The sequence below is a fragment of the Xiphophorus hellerii genome, chromosome 17, assembly GCF_003331165.1.
Source record: "Xiphophorus hellerii strain 12219 chromosome 17, Xiphophorus_hellerii-4.1, whole genome shotgun sequence".
NCBI classification, from domain to species: Eukaryota; Metazoa; Chordata; class Actinopteri; order Cyprinodontiformes; family Poeciliidae; genus Xiphophorus; species Xiphophorus hellerii.
Window position 1 is genome coordinate 15,256,106 of NC_045688.1, and position 22,231 is coordinate 15,278,336.

The following is a 22,231-nucleotide window of genomic DNA, read 5'->3' on the forward strand; positions in this document are numbered from 1 at the left end:
AGTAAGCGAGCCCCTGTCAAACCCATGTCCCCTCTTTGCCATCTCCCAGATTAGCTCTGTGACTGGCTCTCTCTGCAAGACACGAGACTGCAGGCGTAAGGGAAATGACAGAACTTGGTGTAAACTTTTCCTAAAGCAGGGGGTAGGGAGCCGGTGACTGTTTTTCTTGAGAGCATACATTGTCTTCTTTTTAAGAAAAATACCAGGTTTTTAAAACATAAGGAAGCTAGATAATGATAAATAATTCATAAACTTTTTCCAGTTTTAATGTAGCACATACCATGGGGACTTCAATTGTAAATCAAGCTATTTTTTTAGGGGAAAACAGGGAAAAAAAAAAACTTAAAAAAAAAAAAAATCAGCATTCAGTGTTTGAGCTAATTAGCATTGTCAAGTTAAAATGAGGCAAAGTTCTCCAAATCTGTCAGATTGAGAGGACATAGCTTGTCAACAGCTCTTTTCCAGTGACCTAACAGATGCCTAAAGTAAATTTTCCTCCCATAATTGTTCTTTGTTGATGTGAATATATATTTGGACTCAGCGTGTAGCTAAAAAGATATTCAATCAAAACTGAAAAATATTTTGAACTGTTCCTAATTTTATCCAATGTAACGTAACTAGCAAGAGATTAATGTATGCACAACCATGTTTCACTGTGGTTGTGGGGTTCTGATCTTTTGAAATTGTGGCCTTATTCTAGACTTGCGTACTAGAATAAGGCTTCAGAAATAAGCACATCTTCTCACAAGGTTTTTCAACAACAGATTAAACAGTTTAAACAAATTAAATGCCCGATTATATCAAAACGTTATTGAAATAATTGATCAGCATTGTCAGACTAAACTAAAAAGGCATAATATTCTGTTACTTTGATCTCTTTGAGCTTTACGTATCAAAGTTTTGTATTACTGTGAAGTAAGAGAGAGTGTACAGGTTCCAACATTTATAAATAAAAATCAAGGCAAGTTTATTTGCATAGTACATTTTAGCTAAAAGACAGTCTAAAGTGCGTTACATCATAAAAGTATCATACAGTCATCAGTTAGGAATCAAGCAATGAACATTATGTCAGAATCCAAATATAGTGTTTAAAATCTTAACAGCATGTAGGTAGGTTTAGGACTCTTATTTTGGAGTAAGAAAGGAAGTAGTTCAACCAAATTGGGTGCTTGTGTGGCAGTATTTTGGGTGCTTTCTAGAAAAAAAAAATTTGTTAACAGTTTGACGCACAACGCTGTTAACATTTAACGGTCTTCCAACAAGAATACCCATTGTGGCTAATTGTTATCTGCTAATAGTGCAAAATTTGGCATCTGCTTGTGAGCATACCATCCGCACTGAAGAGCTATTTCATTTTTACTATTTCACAAAATACTACTTATGGCTAACTGTTAGCCATAAAAAACGCGGAAGTGCGAAAATGCACATACTTGGGGGCTTCTTATCTGCTAAATGTCTACTTTAAAAGTTTGAAAGCAGTGTAGGAATACTGTTAGCTAACAATGCTAAAGTTAGCATTTGATAGTTTCCTAGCAATACTACACTAAAGGTCTACTCATTAATATGTAAGCACTGTGAAGCTAGGGCAGCTGGCTAACTCTCAGCTGCTAATGCTAAAGTTGGCATCTGACATGGAGCCTCTTGTCAGTGCTAAGCTAATGGTCTACTTAGCTTTAACAATTTTATAATTTGTAAGCACAGTGGGGATACGATGACTGGTTAACTGTTAACTGTTAATCATGGTTGGCATCTGATTCAGAGCTTCCTATTGATGCTTAATTAAAGCGTTATTTTACTTTAAAAGAAACTGGATTCCATTGTCTGTGTAGTTTTCCATGTCTAGTCCATAGACATGAGAAAACTAAGTCTATGGACTAGCTAAGCCTTAATTATCTCATCCTACTCTAATTATTTATCACAAACATCTGGAGATTTCTGAAACATTTTCTGTTGCTATTGGCTGTTAAATACAATGGGAAATGTAGCAAAATGTTTTAGCTCGTCTGCTGTTTATACATTTCTGCAAAGTCAATGTCAAACCCAAAGAGAAAATCCAATCCACTTTTTTTTTTCTAGAGTGACACACTCTGACCAGTAACATAGTAGAAGTTAGTGTTTTTTCTTTTCATCCCTAACTCCTCTCATTTCTGCCTAATCTACTTCTCCTTTTCTCTCACTCCATCCCAGCCTCTGCGTTTCTTCCCTCCATCCTGGCCGTGCGGATGACAGCCGTGCTCTCGCGGCATCTGTCTGCTGCTCCCCAGCTTGTCTGTGTGTGATCAACTCCTCTCCAGCTCTCCTCCACACTTTATCTCGTCGTCTTAGTGCTCCCTTTTTTTTTTTTTTTCACTCAGCCTCCTCGCTGCCAACTCACTGTCGCTGTTAACTCACATACCATCTTATGTATTGCCAAAGCAGATTGTGTTTGGAGGGCAAGCAATTAAGGGGGAGGCAAGCGCAAAACTGTAATGTAATTTTGGCTGCAATATTTACAGGAGGAGGTGGGTGGGGGGGGGTAAAAGAAGAAGGGTGGGAGGCACAAAAAAGCACAGAGGAGGGCTTAAGCGGGTCGGACACCGTGGAGTCAACACCGTCGAGAATAATGATTCTGAGCTGAGATTTAGTGGGACGGAATCTGGCACTTCCCTAATTACGAGAGGCCAAATGTCAAGCCTGCTCGCTGTCAGCTTGGTGGCGCTCAGTGCTGCTTTCTCTCCCTCTGTTTCTTCCCCTCTCTCTCTCTCTCTCTCTCTCTCTCACGCTCTCCCTTTTTCTGCAAGTTTGTGCATGTTTTATGAATCTCATTAAAAGTCATTAAAAGTGTGGCGAGATTTTCACAGCCTCCGCTCCGTGGCCCTGTAGTCCTCTTTCGATCTGTCACAAATCTGAGCGAAAAGAGACAGAAGGAAAAAAAAAAAAAAGAAGAAAGAAACTAGTTTGAGAGTTGGAACATTCTAAGGTAAACAACTTGGAAGGAATTACAAGAGAGAGCACTGAGGGCAAGGTTTCTTAGTGGAATAGGGGGTAGGTTTTGCTGAGCGGTCTCTAAAGAAAGGTCTAATTTTTACAGACGTGTGGTGTTATCGGCCCTTTTCAAGGAGCAAACAATCTAACATATTGTGGGAATGTGAACAAACACCTTGCCGGAGGAGGGTTTTCTGACAGCTTGGCCTATTTGTCGATCAGCATCTTTGGCCAAACATTCAATTCAATGAAGTCTTGTCTGTATTTACAGCTCCCATTTCAGCTGATGCTCGATACAGCAAAAGGGGTCAAAGTCAAGGTCTCTCTGCATCACTGATTGGATAAAACTTTCAGCTGCTTACAAGCTGATACAAAGACCTGTTTTGCCTGGTTTTATGGCAGACCCGGTCAGGGTGAGGGGGGGAGGTTTGCCCAAGCCGCGGACCTTCGGCTCATTCTCAAAACTCCCGGCGAACATTCGTGCCTTGCGAGCAGAATGGGCCACCTTCGCTTTTCAGGAGAGACATGTGAACGGAGGAGTTGGAGGTGAAAGCGGGCGACGTAAAGCGATGAGGAGCGATGAAAGAGTGTGAAGGAGAAAGAAAGGGATACAGAGAAGGCACTAAAAGCAGTTAGTCTGACTTATAGCATTCCAGCCGCTACATCGTTGGTCATGCTCCCAATTACACCACTTCAATAGACCGGCTGAAATCACATTGCCCCCCCTGTGTGTATGCACTTCTTCTATAGTGTCTCCTTCAGAACACACTGTCACACCCACACACAGAAAAAAATAAAAAATACCTCCCACCTCAATACAAACACACACACAAAGGCGCACATTGTTGCCTTCTGTGTGGCTAATTGAAGGTGTGCATGTGCGGGGCCTAGAAAAGGTAAAAGTAGTTGTGCAAGGGGATTTGGCTCGCTCTACCGATGTACCAAGAAGTCTACAGATGGCCCTGCAGTGCCACGGCGGTGACACTAGAATGTGTGTGTGTGTTTGTGAGTCAGGGAGATAGCACATTGTGGAGCCTCGGGCACCATCGGAGACCCCCCTGTGACTTGGATGTGGGAAGCGAGCGGGGAAAAAGTCTGCGTGGGTGGGTAAAGGTATGAAATGATTTAAAAGAATAAGGACCAGGAGGCGGGGAATTGGCTAAATGGAAGAATGTCAACTTCAGGGGCAGGTAGGGTTTGATGATCAAGTAACGGTGTTGAGGGAATGGGGGTCAGTCTTGAGCTTTGACCGGGAATATGGGAACAATAAAACATCTATTGGAGCAAAAACACTATCCAAAAGTGGATTGATTTTGTTATCAAGCGTGGTCTGTTTTGCAGCACCCTCCAGTTGAGGAATTTCATCTTCCTCCTTTTATGGGAAAGCTCTGGGATCCCTCTGATTGAGCTGGAGAGAGTTGATTGGGAAACTGTTCTTTGCCATTCTTACTTTAGCCAGTTTCTCTTTTTTTAAAATGACCCCTCGAGGTTCATTGTGACAGGCTTGTCATTGTGACAACCTCACGAAGGAGCTTGGAGCGTAATGTTGTTTTAGTGATGTTGTGTCGCTGAGTAAACGCCTGGATCTGATGTGCCTCGTGATCCAAACTCTAGAAGACAATGACTAGGATGGACGAATGTCAAGAAACAATCCACATGTAGGACAGTGGGAAGGCCTTCATTAGAAAGAAAAGTAAACAGTGGAGCACAACCACCATCATGTTTCAACAACATAAATCCTCCTAAACCTGCAATAACTTTTCAAATAATTGCTACCTCTTTATTAATACTAATTTAGGTTGATGTGTAGTGAGTTGTTCTCTTTCTTTCTAAAAGCTTGCAACAGACATTTGATAATATAACTAGAAGTGATAAAAAGATTGAAATACAAATGGCTAGCCATGAAAGAGAAAAGAGAGAAAAGAAAAGCCCGTAAAACTAAAAGAATGGAGCATGATATAAAAGACACGAGATCTAACAGCCTGCACATTACTGCACCACACCAGGCTCACAGGTGTGAACGTAAAATTTTTATCCCCTCCAGCAGTGAGTCGTTTGGTCTTTCTGAACTGACTTCATGTGCACATATGAGGTAAAAGTGGTGGATAATAGAAAAAATAATAAAGCCCTATTAATGCCTCATTAATAAGGTTCTAGTGGCCTGCAGAAAGTGAAAGGACACTAATTATGGGTAATTTTGTGCAGAAGCAAAAGGAGAAAAAAAAAATCCTACTATTCAGGCTAAAACTCGATTGCTCAAATTGGAGTACAGCTGGGTTTTCCTGAGTCTGTTCTTTGTGAATACCATAGGAGCCTGTTTCTTATTACAACCCACCAGTTGACTCGCATTTTAGCTCAGAGGGACGTTAAGCACAATTGAATCAAGGGAAGAAGAACGAAAATATAACGTTTCAAAGCATTTTAGAACATTTGTTTCCAGTATAAAATTTACATCACATTTGAATCATGTCTACAGCAGCTTTCTTGTACTGCTAATATATTGAACCCGAAGACCTTATGGTCTGCTTCATGATTAAAAGATAAAAATAAAGCAAAAATAAAATTCATTCACATTGTATGACTTTGACCAGTCCCCCAAAACTATTTACAATTTTCCCTTATGCATATATTATAGTTTTCTAAAACTGACATTGTAAAAATGCTCTTATTGTATAATTTGTCACATCGAAGGACCTTTTTTTGTGGGATTATTATTTTTGTTGGAATGGCCCAGATAAAGTTGGGAGCTAAATTAAGTAGAGAATCTGTGGCAAGATTTTAATCTTATTTTATTTTTTTCTTCAAACAAGTCCAATCTGGCAGCGTAACAATCAGAATAGTTGAGTAGATCAAAGAGGGAGATGAGAAAAGAGGAGAGGAAGAAGGATAAAGTGAATACAAGAAAACATGCTAGGAATCTGCTCCTGCACCTGCAGAAAGCGAGAAAACAGACACCACAGCAACGAACATTTAATTTAGTCCAAAACTTTATCTCTTCTTAGTGGAAACACAACAAGTTCCATCTAGAAAGTGTCTGTTTTACAAGATAGTGACTAAATACAAAATTGCTCCAAATTTAAAAAAAAAATTTCTGCGGTAAAAAGAAAGTATGTAAACAATGTTGCTTTTTTTTTGTCATGCTCTTGTACATAAAGTATTCAAAAGAAACCCTTGAGAGTTGTTGCTGTAATGGGGGGAAAAAAGTGTGTTCCCATGTTTTTTTTATTTATTTATTTATTTTTTTGTTGCATTTTTCGCTAAGCTGTTGTACTTATCTAAGCTCCTCTATCCAACTTCCAAAACACTCAGAAAACAAGCCCTGAACGTCTGATTAGACTGTCAGATGACGCTGGTTCTCTGTTTTCGGGTTTTCAGAGACTCCTCTGTCACACGCTCCAACCTCTGAGCGATCCGAACAGGGAAAAGTGAAACTGCAATGTGCAGGGGAACCCCTACTGGGCATGAAGACAAATGCGGTCCACACACACTCTCTCCGACACACACATGTCTGACAGAGCCCTGCAGTCCCACCTTTGACACTAAGCTTCCAGAAGCAGGGAACTCTGGCTCATCCTGACTAACTCAGACTGGCAGGTGAAGCTAAGCACCCTCTCTTTTCTCTTGCACTCCTCTCCTTTTCTGTCTCTCTTCCACTCTTTCTCTTACCTTTTTTGTGCGTTTCTTGCATTCACTTTCTCCTATTTCTGTTTTCCTATATCCATCTGTTTCTTTCCTATGCCCCTCCAACCCCCACCCCCTTCCTTTCATTCCCTCCCTCATCTCCTTTCCTCTCTCTTCCCCTCAGAGGCTGCGGGCTGGGGTTGAACTCATCTGTCAGGATCAGAAAGGGTCTGGAGTGACAGGAGACTCCTGTTTTAGCAAGATAAACAGCCAGCGCAGATCAAAATGCTCTCTTAAACGTACACACACGCTCAGACACGCACACCTACAAAGGTACACACCGAATGATCCATCTCGTACGACGGCAGATTGGGGGAGTTGTCAGCTTAGACAAGGCGCAGCATCTAAATGCAGGTGGTTATTTACAAAGTTAATCATGGAAATTTTCAGCTAAAGCTTTCCAGAAAAAAATAGGAGGATTGGGATTGTTTGTGTCCAGAAAGTTCCAGGTATAGATCCATTATGTTTTAGATGAAGTCTGTTTGCTTTGACTGCAGTGCCTAATGTCTAAAACAGCTTCTTTTAAAAATGTTTTATTGCTGCTTCCCGTCTTCCTATATCGCCCTTCCCCCAAGTACACACTCCGTCAATGAGGACAATTCTACAAAAATGTAAAAAAACATTTCATCATGGAACTTAAAAAAAAAACCTTAATAGATCCTAATTATAAACTGGTCTTTGATTTTCATGTACATGGTCTCAGTGTTACAATATTGAAAAAGTATAAATTATTCATGCTGTTAATTTATATAAGTGATTTATTTGTGTTGAATTTGATACGCTGACAATCAAAAATGAAAACATATATATCATCAAGTAAACATGCTTATTCTGCTGAATATTATAATTTTTTTTTTTTGCTGTTTAGATAATAGACTTTGGCCTTTATGAGATTATTACGGTATGATACCTTGAGTAAAAATATCAGAGCTACACACTATCCTTGGTATTTCTACAAATTCAAAAAAATAAAGTTTAGCAATACCTAGCTGTTCTTATTTAAAACAAAACATGTTGTACTTGTTGCTAAAAATATTATAGTTCTAACATTTTATATTTTGATTATTTTTTATATTTTTAATATCACTATTTTTATTTTAATTTTTAAAAATGTACATAGTGGTTAATGTAGAACAATCCCCGCACTGAATTGTTTAAGTAAACTTTTAGAGAGTGGGAGTCTAACGAGCTGATATTAGTTGTTTAATTTTCCAGGCTGGCCTGCAGTCTGCTGCTTAACAGACGTGCTGCTCTAGCCTCATAGTATCTGTACTATGCTTTCAAATAAAAGCCACGTAACAACATTAATAGGCAGCATGCCTTTAGATTACTCATAGTGGGTTTCTTTCTTGTAAGCAAGATAAATGTGTTGGGGTGACCAGTAGTGCGCCTTAACAAGTAATAGAAGCAACTCCAAACAACCAGAAAAAGGTGTCCATTCTGGAGCCTTCTTGCATATTAAAAGAACGATACATTGTAAGAATCTTGTTCTTACAATGATTTTTAAGCTAGTGCTTTGTTGAAACTTTTGAATACCTTAGCCCAGCGCTTCTCAATTCCAGTCCTCAGGCCCCCCTGCTCTGCATGTTTTAGATGTACCTCTATTCCAGAGCAGCTGATTCAAATGATTGCTTGACCATCAAGTGCTGCAGAAGCCTGTTAATCACCCACATATTCAACCCAGGTGTGTGGCAGAAGGGAAACACCTAAGACATGCAGGGCAGGGGGGCGTGAGGACCGGAATTGAGAAACACTGCTAGCCTAAGGTATTCTGTAAGTCTGATGGTAGGGGCACTAAGGCAGTCTAACAGCGGCCCACCATGTTTCTGTGTTTAAGAAGAAAAAAACCCCTAAAAGTTACAAAAATTTGTAGGTGGGCAAGTAGGCAACATTATTTGGAAATAGTAGAGTGTGAGGCCGATGAGCAGCACAATTGGTACTCACCCTCTTGTGCCTAGCTCAGTGCGGCAACTATAAACCTTGCTTAATCACGTTTTTACTGTCATTGGTGTATAAAAAAACCTTATTTAAAATAAATAAGCAGAATAAATAAACAACTTGTATCCTGGTGGGGGGGCAGGTAAAGCCTGGTGGCCCGCCAGACTTGCAATACACCAGGCGGAAACTCTGCTCAGGCCTATCTGCTTTGGTTATTACCTCACAACGGTCCAGAAATCTTCAGCTTTTTTTGTAGCCTCTCATTGAACTCCTTAAAATCATAGCTGGATGTTCAGTAGTTCTGAAATTGGAACCTTTGATTACCAAAGTGGAAGCTATTCAGTAAGCCAAAATGATCTTGCAGTACTGTAGAGGGGGGTACCTAATCCCTACTGACTGGACAGGCAAATCAGCTGTAGAAAACTCATTTAACTGATATAACTTTTTTTTTTTTTTTTGTCTTGAGTCCTCCTGCTGCCCTGCAGGCTGTGCCGCCCTGGGCACTGAGCCACATCGCCCCTATCATAAAACCACTACTGGCTGCTCTCGAACTTGCCAGGATGATAGCAGTTGCCCACATGTCCCATTTGATGTTTCCTGCCTCAAGAACATGTGGGAGAAAGGGGAAGGGAGCAGGAGAAACAAGGGAGTATAGAGAAAATAAGTGGGAGGGAGAAAGAGGGGAGGTGGAGGGGAGACAACAGGGGGAGTCAAAGCACATGAGAATGAGAGGAGTGGAAAAGAACATTAGCTTGAGAGATGCCAAGTTCACTATCTGCCAGCCTGAGGTGTGTGTAGCTCGGCTGTTGTGCAGGGAAGGAGGGATGAGGCAGGCAGTGGGTGTCAGGTATGTCTCTTTTTCTATCCGAGTGCTCCAGCACGCTCCTCTCTGCCGCAGCTGCTGCGCGCCCGGATAACAAATCATTCCCTACAGCGCCTTCTGGTAACCTCGTCATTCCCGCTAATAACATTTGGAGATGCTAAGCTTGTAAATTAGCAAATCTGGACCGAGGAGATATTATTTATGCTTGTCTCCCATCCTGAAAGACCCGTCTTGATGGGTAAATTGTGTTTAATTCTCGGAGGAAGCCGTTTTTTTTTTTCAGCGCCCCAGCGTGAGATGAGATTAATCCCTTGACAACCTTTGCGGGCGCGCTTCAAAATTGCTCCCAAATGTCACCAGCGCCGCCACCATTGGTGCCACCGCACAGATTTGTGGAAGGGTGCAAACGGGGAGGAAACGTGCTGAAACGGGGACACGCCATCCCTTCCTGGTACACACAAACATACTCTTGAAGTGTATTTTATTTTCCTCTTCTTAGCATTCACAGAAAAAGCGAAAAAGAAAAAAATTACTCGAGCCACAAGCCGTCGCCCGCCCCCACACGCACAGACACACACACCTTGCACCCTCCTATAGATTATGTTCTTGTTATAATGACACACACATACCGTCGCAAAATAAAACTCTCACTTCGAACTGAAGCAGAGACGGCAGTCTCAGAAATACAGGGAGCGCACACTGTAGCAGTTGTCCCAACACACACACACACACGCGCACACACACACACACACACGACACAAACACTTACAGCTTGTTCCCCAGATTGCCTTTTACTAATTTGTTCCCTCCAAGTGAGAGTTTGTCTTTGATTTAATGTCTCTGTATGGCTCTCGGTGAAAAGACAGCCTGGGATTTATTTAACAAGAAGGCAGAACAGGCCCTGCAGCTTTTTTGTTTTTTTTAAATCACACATGAAATCAAATAGTTGAGTGAAACACACACACACACACACAAAAAAGCATCACCTCTGGTTGAATGTAAGTTTAAAGGGAAGTCCAGCAGCTCTGGAGATCAGCTCGCCCCTCGTCCCTGTGAGGTCTGTCGGCTGATGAGTTTTGGTCGCGGTTCAACCTACCCTGCAGCTCGGAGATCAGATTCCCAGAGCGGAGTTTAACTGGAGAGTCTATGCCTTCCTTAATGACCCACAGAGCGGCAGATATCAAACCTGTCAACACACATCTGCATTCTTCCTCTCCTTTGACACTCTGTCTTAACAGTTTTTTTTTTCTTTTGCACTCCATGTGCAGTCTCTTCTTTTGTTTTTCTTCTTTGTTGCGACTTACTTGTCTCTCTATGTCTTTGACAACAGCCAAAACAAAAAAAAAAAAAAAAAAAAAAGACGAAACAAACATGTTTATGTTCCAACGGCCTCAAAGTGTTAGTAAAGACAGGCAGATGATCCCTCATTTTCACCAGCAATGCATCAACTTCTGTACGGGAAAAGTTTATTTGAACTGCGATGCGATTTGATTCCTTAATGCCAAACATACCGTTCTCGACGCAAGCATTTTCATCTTCCTTTCCTCCAAATAAGTTACTACATATATGTTACATTCTCTTTTTTTTGGGGGGGGGGGTGGTCACTTTTTTTGTCCAAGAAAGCCTAATCAACATGTGAATTATGATATAAAAAAAAATTACATGTATTCTTTTGTTGTTTTTTTTTTTTTTTACTGAATTTTTCCAAAACTTTTATTTGTGATTTTTTGGCTCCTGGTGAGTTTTCTTTAAAAATAAAAAAGAGAGAGAAATTATGTTTTTTTGCTATTAGATCAAATATACTCTCCTAAATGCGAACTTCCACATTAACTTACCTCTGGTGACATCACATAAGGTTGAATCCAACAAATCAGTTTTTAAGTACTTACATTTGTATCTTCCTATACTTTGTATTTAGTTTGTTTGGTATTTATTTGGATTGTTTTAATAAAGTTGCAGATTTCCCTTTTACTAAATCCAGCTGATCAGGCTTGTGCCTCCTGTGATGTCATCGCTGCAAGACGTACACGAAGCAGGAATTCTCTTCAAGGCACATCTTAAAATCGCTGTATGTAGTGAAATTCTTGAGTGCAAATCTACACTTTGTTTCCCAGTTGTGTTTTTATTGTAGAAGTAGTTTTGTGAGTGGTGGAAAAACAGAACAGTGAATAGTATCTTTAATGTGCAAAAAAAAAAAAAAGTTGGAAAGTGTTGTTTGAGTAAATTACACTGAGATCCCTCCGCTGCATTGAAAACCCAAAATGACACGTGGGACTGTTTTTATGGAACAAGTCATTTCTGATAATTACAGTTATTTGTGGCAACTGTCCATACACACTAATTAAACCCGTCTGGGGCCTTTCAGTGAGCATCAGAGGGAAAATAAAAGTTTACTTTTTTTTTTTTTTAAAACAGCAAACAATTGTTGCGAAAAATAACCGAAAAACACACGACAATATCCCCACTATATAGTCTTAATTTTCACCTTTGACCTCTGACTCTAGAGGATTAGTCAAACATTCGACATCCAACTAGACTTTATGTAAGCGTGTTTATTGTGACACGAACTCCCCTTCCCCCCCCCCACAAGAACTTTGATGATGTGTTTCATAATAATAATAAAATAAAAACTCAGGGTTTTAAAGTTGTTTTCGCAGAGCTGAAAAGATGTCATTTAAATAGAACATAATCCATAAGCTGAATAACAAGCAGAGATGTTGGTTCGTTCTCTCCCTCTCTCTGAGTGACACGGCTACATAATGTCTGTCTGTCGCCGTCTGAATGTAGGCTGGAGATCTGGTGACACACACTTTTTCAAGCACGCGCAGGCAGAGAGAGCTGTCTTCTTGCATGCTAACGTGGATCTATCGGAGCGTTTTAGAGCCAGCGTACTTCTGTGTATGAACTGACAGCTTGGCACAGCAACGAAAGAAGGAAAAAAAAAAACCCTCACTTTTTCAGTTCAAGACGGCCTGATTGGCAAGGATAGAGAAAAATGTCCCACTGATAAGGACTGTTACTTTATTTTATTCCAAATGAATTGTTTTGTTGTCAACTTATAGTCAAGATAATGCAAACTTGAAGTGTTTTGATTCTTCTTCAGGTCTCAGAGTTGACAGACGGATGTCAATCTGAGATTCACTGTTGCTTAACCTCAGCTGATGTTAGAGTTCAAAATGCAGACACTAAGAAATTGGCAAAAATGGCATCCATGGCATTAGATGTAAAACTGACAGCATTTCAGAACAAGATAATACCGACAGTCAAACATAGTGGTGGTAGTGTGGTGATCTGGGCTGCTTTGACACTTCAGGACTAGTTTGACTTACTGTAGTTGACGGAACCATAGCCAGTCCAGTTTAACTTTTAAGCTCAGTCACATGAATATTATGCACCAGGACAATGAATGAACCAGCAAAAACAAACTGGCTTGGAAAACCAGTTTCTGAAGCCACTAGTAAAAGACTGGAGCAGATATGGTATTACCTTAAACAGGGCATTCAGTTTAACATTTCAGTGTTGCTGAAGTAAAACTATTCTGCGAAGAATTTCACAAAATCGTTGTTGTGTTTACAATGATTCTTTTCCATACATTAGTTTGGATAGATTTGATGATCCTTAACAATACATTGGATTATCATTTGAAAAGTACTTTTTCTGTTTACCTAGATTAGCTTTATGTGACATTATTATTATATAGCAGGTTTGGATCAGTATGTTGTGAGTTTGATTCCAACTTCCCTGTTGTCCCTTGTCAATGTGAATCTGGACTAGGCATTTAACTCCAAGCTGTCAATAGGTATTAGCATCAGTGTAGGAATATGTGGATGGTGAGGTCAGCTGGGGAAATTCAGCCAATAGGTTGTTAGCTAGCAAAAAGATTCATTTTGTGAGCTTTTGGTGTTTGGATTTCATGGTAGACGAGTTGATCCGTTGCTTGTATTTGCTGATTTTCGACAGTTTAAAGAAAACGCCATTTGCTTTAAAGTTCTTCCACATAACTTTGCAAATCAGCATTTAATCTGTGTTTAAGCTTTGGAGAACACACCTTTAATTAAGCTTCGTGCTCCGTTGAGACCATGTCATCGACTTTCTGCCCAAAAGAGGTGGTGGCGATTTTTTTTTTTTTTTGGAGGGTAAGACTTGACGTTCAATACTTTAATCCATAAGGTCTGACCGTTTGGAAGTCATACGTCAGATCCTTGCTTAAAATGACCTGCTTAAAGTTCACATCCCACCTTGATAGCATTGCAGATGCAATGCTGTTGAAGTCATTTTAAGCGTTTTTTTTTTTAACGTTAGTGCAGTAAGCCAATGCCAGAACACTCATGTCCGCTGCATCAGACTTGGAGTGCATCAGACTTGGAGTGCATGGTTATTTTGGAGAACTTCCTCGGCTGTGTGCGCCGGCCTCTCCAACACTGTTTATGGAGCTGTGTGTTGTGGTCAGTGTGGTCTCTCGCTTGTCCCCGAGGCCTAGTAAAGAGCCTCACCACAGGGCTGCTCAGACTCGGCATGATCCTACCACAACACCAGAACGCTCACATCTGCTGCGCAGCAACATGTCAGAGCTCCGGATTTATGTCTGGCACCCGGCGGGACGTCAGGAAAAAGCTGACGTCCCGCTCCCGAGCCCTGCGTTTGCACGCTGTTGTTTCAATTGCGCCGTCTGATTTATTGTCTCGAAAAGGTTTCGCTTCCTGGAGCTCAGATGGGATTTTGGGTTACTTTGGGTCAGAAGTTTTCATGCCTGCTTATTAAAACCCAACATATCAGAATACATTCCAAGGATTTGGGGTTAAAAACATGATTAATTTGTCAAACCATTCTGCATCCAGAGGAAACATTATTTGCCTCTTTCACTGCGCCGTATATTCCCTAATGATGTTTCCTTTTCTAAAATAGTTGAGGGAAACTGATGATGTGAAAATAAATTGCAGTGATTGTGCATAATCGCTGGAATTTTCCCCTTTGATTAATGCAACAGAGAGCTTTTCATTACCCAGAGAGCGTTTGTTAAATAAAGCGTTAATTTGAATTCATTTAAAGCTTTTCAGAATACTTATTGTGAATGAGATTGGATTGGAATTTCAATGAATGTCAACACTCAAAAGAATTCTTACTGTCCTGAATCTCTCTCTGCTCCCCCCGTCCTCACACACACAAGCGCACGCCATCACACATTCAAATGATGGCGACGGCTAACACAAGCCATTTAAACAATCGCCCCAATCCCCCCCCGTGCCCTTATCTTCAGGAGTTATGGCTCTAAATCTACTCGTAATACATAGCTCACTGAGGGTGTAATCCCTGGGAACATCGGAGTAAATCCGTGCTATATCCGCTACATGCAGACTACAGCGACCAGAGCCAAGGCCATTATGGTGACTGAGAAAGTGAGGGGCATTAACGGGCTGGGCATGGATTCGTGTTAACGCCGAGCCATTAGGATACCTCCACCGTGAAAATCTCCCGAACCCTCGTGACCAAAACAGCTGTCCAAAGTGGAACTTTAAGTCCCTCCTTTTGGCTGTTTGCCCTCTTGTCTGCCTTTTGGCTCAGATTGTCCTCAATTTGTCCCAATTAGGGGAAAAAAAAAAAAAAACTAATTAAAGTTTAACAAGTGCACCCAATATCGTTTTACAATCTCACCCAACCAGGACCTGGCCAAAAACATCGAGTAGTCTATTGGTTTTTCACAAACCAAAAGGTTTTCAAAAACTAAAAAATCAAAAGAACAAGCAAAATTATCTATATTTGATTCAAAGTTGGCTGTCAGGATACATGGCTGTCTGCTGAGCCATTATGACACTTGTTTTGTCCTTATTAGAAAAAACCCCACCGTGGTCGAAAACCAGAACATATATTTTGTTGGGTCAACATTTTCAAAAACTAAAAGATGAAAAGAAGCAACAAAATCAGCTATATCTATGATTCAAAGTCAGCTGTCAGGATACATGGCTGTCTGCTGGAGGGAAGAGAGAGGGAGGTGGATCTTGTCATGTCCAAAACAACAAACCATGGAGGAATAAGTGGGCTTTTTAATCTTGGAGCAAAGAGAAGTGACGAGGCGCTCAAATTAAAAATGCAAACCCGAGCTCTCTCCCACCCTTTCCTCCCAGGCCAGAGCGAGAAAGTAACACAGACAGAGCTCTTCGTGTACTGACGGGAAAATCGAGGCCCCTGGGTTCCTTAACTCCTTGGCCGGACGACAGTTTGCTGGCCTGAAGGGGTCAGCGGTGGGCTGTCTGGGAAGCTGGCAGCCATTGGGGCTCCAGAGGGGATGTTTTGCAGAGAGAGGGGGGGAGAGAGCGGAGGGTAGTTGAGAAAGGCTGGGGGGGGGTACATCTTGTGGCTGGTTGGCATGGAGCGGACACTGACAGTTTCCAAACACACTGGCTGTCGCTGCCAGGGCCTGCTGAGCTCTTCCACATTACACCACAGTCCGGGAAGACCAGAGGAACTGGAGGCCTGGAGCTACAGAGCCCCCCCTACAGATTCATTGGGTATCTACAGGGTCCGGGGCTCGGTTAGTGGTGCTTTACAACTCTCAATACTCCAAACAATTATATGTTGTTATGGTGGAGTTTAATTCCTGGAAGAAAACACAAAACTTAAAGCAATGAAAGTGTTGATGAGTTTGATAAGCAAAATATATGTCCTTATTCTTGTGTATATTAACTACTGTGATTTTTATGAGTTTATTCTACTAATTTCAAACTGATATTTTATTAATGGACTAACAATTGTTGATGACTGAAAAAGCTTTAAAGAGCTAAAACAAATACTTGCATGTTATAGAACTTTATTCAATAACTTTACAACGTTAAGTATGGTTTTTTGTTTCATTTTAGGCATAGTAAAATGAAACAAGATAGGAAAACTAAAGTACTAGTTTAGTTTTCCTATCTATTTAAGCTTAGACTCAGAGCAGGGTTTTAATGCTGTGGCCAACATGGACTTAACGGCTTTGTTCACTTCCTCCGCTGCCATTGGTAAAACTACAGGTAGATTACAATTTTAAAACGACACAGAAAAGTGACATTGTTCACAGCTTCTTCTGTTCGCTGATTGGCCCGGTTCAGATTCCACTGGGGAAATCCAATTCAATAGGAGAAATCCCAAAAGGAGCATTGAAGTTAGCTAAGAATTCCCGGTATTCATGGTCGTTAGGGACCAGCTTCTCAAGCTACATTTGCTTTCTAATTCTTTGGATCGGCTCTGCAAAGAAATATCCAGAATTTCAAATGGTTTCGAGGTCAGTTTGATAGAAAAATCACAGTAGGGGAATCTGCAAATACTGCTAAATCTGAAGATTTCCACCTCTGCAGCAATTTTCCTCCGAATTTGAAAGTAAATATTGAACTCTCCCACCGGTGGCTACATAACAACCGTACCAACTTAAGAAAGTCATTGAAAGTGTGAGGGTGGCAATGCTTGATAATCCTAGCCTATTAAACGGTCATTTTAAATGTTTTTTCTGGCACCAATTTCACCTCGGAGACGAGAGGAAACCGTTCAGGCCGATCAAACACAGATGCTGTAGATAAAAATAAAAACAACAAAACATTCTAAGCCAGAGTCTTACAATCGTGAGACTGTAAACACGAGGCATGACGATAACAAGGCAGTCGTAAGAGTCAAGAAATAACTCTTGGCTGCTCACAGCACCGATGATCTCGTTCCCGTTTGCTACCAGGAACAATACAGGAAATCCAACAGGAGGCTCTTCTGCTTTTAGTGTGAGTGAATGAGGATACGGTAAAGCTCAGGGAAAGTGGATGCATTTACATAATGAAGCCATAAGTTAAACGGCGAAGCATTTTACGACGGTTTCCGTCGGGTCAGGCGCATTACATTCAATGAAGCGCACCTGTGGGGGCAGTGTCACCAGCTGAACACATAATGCATGTTAGCTGCGTTCTCCCAGTCACCCCCGCTGCACCGGCGCGTCGCACAAAAACACCCAAACAGCTCCACGTTCACGTCCCTGGCCCTTTCAGCTGAAAGATTTGCAATTACAGTTCCTTCCAAAAGTATTTGCACCTCTTCAGAGTTTTAACTTCTTTACTTCAGTGCATTTTAGTGGAATATGATTAGCAAAGTGGTGCATTGCTATGACAGAACGCCTGCTAGACCTGGTGGTAGGAAGGAACTTCACCGGCCGGCCACCATGTTTTTGTGTTAATATATGTTAAAATTGTCACTAAATTTAACAATAATAATAATTTAAGAAATTATTATAGGATCCCATAATATTAAATAACAATTTAATAAATGACTAGGTAGTTGTATGTTTATTGGAAGACATTGTTGGTAATGCTTACACATACAACTGTAGATTCTTTAAAGTAAACACTTAAAGTCCCATTTAGTGTGAATATTAGATCTGATCTGTAACTCAGTTCTCTGATTCAGCCAGGTTAGCTTCATATTCAGATAATTGACCTGTTGCCGTTGCTTCCAGTGCAGCAAAATCATTCAGATTGCAAAAGTAGGCAAGGGCTTTATTCTCTTTTCAGTTTTCAGCCACTAACCAACAGGGTCCTGTCTGTTCTTTAACTTTGTCATTTCTTTTAGCCCTGCTTGATTTCTCTTCTCGCTGAACACCTCCATCCCTTTCTCCTGTCATTTTTCTATTTTTACTTTTTCACTCTTTAATCTTCTAAAGCCCTTTCTCCTCTTTCTAACCCTGGTCGCTCTGCTCGGCGGTATTTCCATATCCCTGAGCTCTTTTTCTTTTCTTCCCCCTTCCCCTCACTCGCAGCCTGTTGTATTCCCGCTCTCCCTTCTCATCCGTTTATCACTGGCCCTTGTTCTGTTAATCCCCGAGGGTTTTGTTTATTTGTGTTGGAGCTGCTTTTACAGCTTGCGACTGACCCCACCTATTTTCTCACCAGTCATTTGAACAGCAGGGCTGCTTTGCAGCTACTCCACCAATTAACATACCATTAGCATAATATTTGCATGTGTGCATTAGGGTGTTGATGGGGAGAGAAAATAACACTTTTACAGGGTTCTAGATTTTTTTTTTTCTCTTCCCATTTCTCAAAAAAAAAAATAAAAAAATATATTTCATAGAATGACGTTAAAGCGCCCACTGGCTGTTTTATCTCGCTTTGATTTGATTTGCGGCTCGGCGAGCAGCGTCTCCGTTTCAAGTTTACTGTGAAAAGTTCTGCAGCCCACCTACACACTAACATCTGATGATCAAATTCAAATCATTTCCACTGTGTTAATTTAAGTCGTGTTTTATCAAAATGCTAATACTTGCACGTTTCGCGTCTTCTAAAGTAGGAGTCAAAACTCAGAAATTTCAATATGCAACTCAGTGTTATTTAATAATAGCTCCTAAGTTTTGGTGTTTTTAATATTTGTTTTTTTAACTCAGATGAGTTACAGATATGGATGGGCGATATGGATTTAAAGATTTGTCATGATATTTTGCGATACTATTGTTACTACAAGAAAACTGACAATAGCCATTTATTAGATCTTTTTTAGGCAACTTGATGATTTATAGCCCCAAAAACACAAATACTGCCCTCGAAAACATTCCAGTTTATAGGCCTGTCGCGATAAACGATAAATCGATTAATCGTACGATAAATTAAAACTATCGACGTCATTTTAATTATCGGCATTATCGTCTCTTCCGGCCTTTTTCTCTTTCTGTTAATGACACTGAATGAAAAAAAGGCTCAACTCCGGTTCTCTCCACTGACTCCTCCCTTCCTCATTTCCTTAGTGTAAAGCCCAGCGCACACTACAGCCGATTGTCGGCCCATTTTCAAAACCTGACAGACCACACATTAGCCGACAGAAATCCTAGGTATAACGGTTCGATCGGGTTCCTTCCTGCCCTGTGGTGTCCAACAATGGGCACAAAATAATGGCTACAAGTTCAGTGAACTAATTTTAAAACCAGGCATTAATCAATGTTTTACTACAATCTACCTGCAATGCATGTGGCTAGTGTCAGCGTAAAGTCCTGACTGAATGAAAATCATTATAACCTATTTACGTCACGTTAACGAAGAACAGCTGAAAAGTTACCGGGTTTATCAACTGCGGTAGCAATTTCGCTCCAACTCCTCCCCTTGTCATTTCTATATTCTTTGCATGTTAAATAAACATTAATGTTGTTTCCACATATCATCTCCAATGTTCGCTGGACTTCGGGTTGCGCCGTGTCAGCTGTTTGGGATTCCCCGACGTAATTTCCCCTCAGAAAGTACGGAGGAGAATCCGCGCTTTCTGATTGGCTACCTGTCACATTCAACAGGCTGCGTTAAAGATCCCAGTCGGGGAAAACCCCTGATTTAGATCTGAGCGGCCATGAGGATCTACCGTAACAAACCACACAATCTTAGAAAGACCAAAGGTCTAAGATTGTTGTATGGGGAAAAATAGGAGCAAAAAATCATGTAGTGTGAACTATTGCATCAGGTAGTCGATGTGCCCATCTTCTCTATTTAAATCTAATTATTACTGAAGGGCAACATAATATACACTTCATAATCTGCACTCTTTTTGTTGAATGCAGTATTTATTTCCACTTTGGCTTTATGTTGTTTAGTTTTTTTTTTCAAGTGCGTTTTTTGTTAATGGAGACTGAGAATCCATTTTATTTTCGTTTTTGGTTGTTTTGTTTATCAGTTCCAGTGTTTAGTGTTCTTTTGAAAATAAAGTGTATCTATCTTTGGCAAGAAATCGCATGGATTATTATGTCATTTCCATTAAATCAGTGTAAAAAGGTCTTCAAACAATATTATCGTTTATCGCAATAATTTTTGAGACAATTAATCGCTCAGCAAAATTTGCTATCGTGACAGGCCTACCAGTTTAAGAGAAGTGGGATTTGTATGACTAAGCAGCTCACAATAACTTCATTATAAAATGTATTTGTATTTATTGATGCTTTAATTGAGCAGTGGAGAAAATATTCAAACTAAATCCTGAGAAGGATAGTATTTGGTTTTTTTTTTAAACATCTTTATTGGACTTTATTGTGACAACGACGAATCAAAATCCTTATGATAAGTTTATTACGATAAATCATAAACAATACGATAAATGCCCACCCCTGGTCACAGGTCAAGAGGATGGAGTGGAAACGGGCGGGAAAAAAATCTTCTGATGAAGGCAGAAATGAGAACAGTTCACTGGGAGGCGACGCATCACAGCAGGGAGCCTCGGCTTGACAATGCCGTAATAAACTCGTTCGTAGGTTTTGATGGAAGCCGACAGGAAGAGATGGGTGAAACCAGGCCAGCCGAGATAGACCAGAGGGGGAGAAGACGAGTCCGGGGCGTCGAGCCAGTTTCCCGGCGCCGATCAGGGATCCGCCCGCGGGCCCCGCTGTTCCTCCGGTGTGCTACGCCTGTCCCTCACACGCCACCGCTCCCAGAGCCGTCACATTAGGGCCGTCGCTCAAACCGCCGCCGCTTTTGTGTCCGTTTGAGGTTTCAGTCACCGAAACCTGAGTGACAACCGGCCTGAGGTATTAGTAAAATAAGCAGGTGTTCAGCGCATCCAATCCAACAGGAGCCCTAAAGGGTACTAGAGTTGTCACACACGTCACGTATACGAATGGAAGTCTTTTTGTATAAGTGATACATCATTGGTAATCATGCAAAAACCTCCCCAAAACACAAAATGTGTCTGTAAATTGGTGTAGTCTGACATTTAACTAGAAATGTGTGTGTTGTTGAACAAGCTTTTTGGTCCTGCACACCGTAGAGTTCCTTAGTTTGGATTTTTTGGAAAGAACAGGATGGAGATGAAGACGCATTTTGTCAGATAAGTTCAGTCAGTTCAGCCAGAATTTATCGGAGTTTCTGAAGCCTGAACAAACTTTTAATACAATTGCATTACAGGTCTGTAAAGACAAATAAAGTGTGTTTAAGTTCAGACACATTGGCTGTAACGTTAAACAAAATAAAAAATAAATAAATCTAACTGTATATTGTGTTACTTATTCATGGACGGGTCATATAAAATGTCCTAAAATCTTTCTTCAGTGTTCCTGTAACTTAAAGTCCTTCCAATGTGAAGCCATGGGAAACTCCAAGTTATCTTTGGCTTCCTTTGGCTGTATGCTGCATAGAGTGACCTAGAACTGCCCCTCCCCAACTTGTTGTTGTACATAAAAAAAAAAAACAGCTGGACTTTCTTCTTAGAAGAAATTTAAATTTGGCTTTTTTGAAGAAAAAACCCCCAACAATCACAATTTGGAAACAATTTATCTATGACCCATCACTCTTATTATGGTAAGGCTGAGACACGACTAGCACCAGTTAAAGGGTGTATTTTCCAGGCACATAGTGATATTTTGTCGCACATTCAAGTTACTATATTACATTTAGTTGTTAAAAAATGCTATATATAATTAATAACTTCAAAGGAATTCAACTTTGTAATGTGACATTTTGAAATTGAAGCTCTGCCTTCAGCGCGTTATAAAAATGCCTTTCCATGTCGAACATTTCAGTTTTCCATAACGCTGCCCCTTTAAGGAGACGGCTGCAGATTAGCAGCCGACTCGGATAGCCTGACTAACTAAACTAACTCTGCTTGTTCCTCTTAAAGAGCAGAATATCAAAATGCTGCTCAATAAACACTTCAAGACTACAGCTGAATTGATTGTTTATTGTCGTTTATTTTATTTTCTACGTATAACTATAAAAAAACTATCTGATATTTGCATGAATGGAAATAGCAATTAGATCACGTTGTGCTCTTTTTGCTCATCATACTGTGATAATGTCATGCTTACCTGCTGTGGTTGATATAATTAACACTTGTCTGTCATGACAACGGTTA